General features: G+C 36.4%; 1 long non-coding RNA gene across 1 annotated transcript; it reads left to right on the top strand.

The window, feature by feature from the left end:
- The first annotated feature begins 7 nt into the window (after nt 1–7).
- Nucleotides 8–416, top strand: LOC147817660 (uncharacterized). The gene is made up of 3 exons (XR_015436170.1): nt 8–88; nt 199–297; nt 394–416. It is a non-coding gene; the product is annotated as an uncharacterized LOC147817660 (long non-coding RNA).
- Nucleotides 417–2,825: the final 2,409 nt, after the last annotated feature.

Raw genomic sequence — 2,825 nt, 5'->3', positions numbered from 1 at the left:
CCACATCATGAGGGAACATACACCTGTGAACTGAGTGATGCTGAGGAGACACTGACGACCAACACCTTTCTGAGGATGGAGAATCCAGGTGAGGCAGCTGTAAGTGAGGAACTGTTATTATCTGTGTGACCTGCAACAATCTAAACATCAGAAAATATCATCATGGGACACGTTCAAGTAACTGTCTCTCTATTTCAGGGAATATAACCGTTCGTAGAGGTGTGGGGGTTACAGTTGTTTTGGCTGTTGTGGTAGCAGCAGTTGTTGTCCTGGTACTGTACTGTATAAAGAAAAAAGGTAAAATAATATTCTGTTTACACTTTTTAATTCATTTGTTGTTTTTTGTTTGTATTGATGATGTTTTTTTCTTTTGGACTCATCAACATCTCTCAGGTCAACAAGAAAACACGAGAGAGTCAAACATTGATGAAATACAAGTGTGAGTAAATGTTCTGTGTTAGAAAAGCACTGCTGCTCTGTATGAAGAATATTGTCATGAAATCTCCCTCAGTTGAAATCTAGTTTGAAATGAACCGCTGTCTCAGCTGAGTGTGACTGTCAGATGTTTAACAAAACGCATGATATTAAAGCACGAAAGATAGATATAACACCAAATGAAGGAGTCATGATCGCTGCTCCGCAGAAGCTGTTCTTTACACTGAAGAAGAATAAATGAGTGTTTTCATTTGACCTTTTCATACGTTTCTAATGCTGCGTTTTATTTTGTTTTGTTTGCAGGGAAATATAACGTGAACCTCTGAATGAAGCAACGTCTCCTCAGAGTGATGAAATGTGTGTCACCCCTCTGTTTAAAGAAAATGAAGACTGTGGTCAGACTGCACCGTCCTGATGTGTGACTGTGTTTAAATGATTGTGAAAATTGAGACGCTCATTTCATATGGACAAGATCTCTAAAGGAAATCTCTTTGCCAGACACTGAAGCATTAATGTGATGTGGAGTAAACATAAACCTTTTGTCTTACAGTTTCATCTTCGCAGAAAGTTCAGAACTAAAATTAAGTACTAAAAGTATTATGTTGGCATCTAAAATAGCACTGACTATAGTGTACCTGGTAAACAACTTGCTGCAGACGTGCTGCATTTTACATGGTTTACTCTGTTTTTTTGTATTTTGTCATTGTTTTTTTTTTTACTTATTCAAAAATGATTCATTTGTGTTTTTGTATTTTTGAGTTGTTTGTTTTATACTTTTATAAAAATTAGTTTTGAATTTTGTTCCCTTGTCCTGTTTGAATTTAATGGGGACCATCATATTGTTGGGGCTGAGAGAAAACGTTGTGTCTCCACACTCTACTGAATAGTCTGCCAACTCACGCAAAAAGAGGAAACAGTAACTTTCACAGTAACAACAATCTGGACCCTGAACACATGCAGTCTTGGTGGCCCCCTTACCCTTGATTGACACTGAGGTGTCCTGTGTTGGCATGGAGAGCTGCGGCACTGATGTGGTCGTCCACCGGTTTCACTTGAAAGCGAGAAACCTTTCTGTCCACTCCTACTACCACAACAGAGACCAGCTGGCACACCAGAACCAGCGCTTCAGAGGCGGGACATCTGACGGTGGAAATTGGTCTGAATACTGTATGTTTCTGTCAACTGACCATATGTCCCCCTTTGTAAGTATTGGGGATGTTATATTGATGTTACATGTTATGTCAGATAATCAGCTTCCCTGTTTGTTGCATTAAAAATGAACTTGTAAGAAGTGACTCCTTGAAATGATCTAAGATGTATGAATCTGAACTTGATGGACTCAAACCTCAGTCAAACAAGATCTCTGTAAATGTAATCCAAAGTAATTAAAATACATGACTCACCGGGTACTCTAACTGAAAATATATTTAGGTTCTTTTGTCCTGTTTGTTTTTCATGATATGCAATAATTACTCCACAAGTTGTGTGGTTAATATTTTGCCTGTACATATCTGCAAGAGTGAATCCATTAAAAAACATTTTAAAAACTAAAACGTGTGTCTGTGTGGTAACCTGAACATAATCTGAGCTACAGACACAACACAAATGCTTACCTTCATTAAAGGGTGTAGGTTTCCATATGGACAGTAGGGACATGTCCCTACCAATATTTTGGGAGGACAGAATTGTCCCTACCAGTATTTGAGCGAACAGGGTTTTTTGAAGCGAAGTAATGTTAGATCATTTCAATGTGTCCTCCTCGAGGCTGCATCTCCAATACAAATGATTTAGGCACGTTAGCATGTGACAGGGCGGGGGGCGACCTGAAGGCTCACGTCATGTGAGAATGTCAAAGTGGTACCTAACGTCAGGAGAGAACTGTCATTTGACATTTTTTGATTTTGATAGTATGACATTTTTTGCCATTTTTTTTTACTTACAGTGCCATACTATACTATGATTTTTTTTGACATTTTCATGCAATACTATACTATAAAGTTTTTTCTCATTTTTATGCCGTACTATAATATAATGTTTTTTGACATTTTCATGCAATACTATACTATAAAGTTTTTTCTCATTTTTATGCCGTACTATAATATAATGTTTTTTGAGATTTCCATAACTTACTATACTATGACATTTTTTTGACATTTGTATGCCACACTATCCTCTGACGTTTTTTGACATTTTTGTATAACGTACTATACTATGAGGTTTTTTGACATTTTGATGCCATACTATACTGTAATGTTTTTGGACATTTTTATTTTTTACATTTTGATGCCATACTATACTATGATTTTTTTGGGACATTTTCATGCAATACTATACTATGATGTTTTTTGACATTTTTATGCCATACTATACTATGATGTTTATTTTTTTTT

The sequence above is a fragment of the Seriola lalandi genome, unplaced genomic scaffold (assembly GCF_002814215.2).
Source record: "Seriola lalandi dorsalis isolate HSWRI2012SDOR001 ecotype SW California unplaced genomic scaffold, Sedor1 jcf7180002054923, whole genome shotgun sequence".
Taxonomy (NCBI): Eukaryota; Metazoa; Chordata; class Actinopteri; order Carangiformes; family Carangidae; genus Seriola; species Seriola lalandi.
This window is presented reverse-complemented; position numbering and strand designations above follow the sequence as displayed.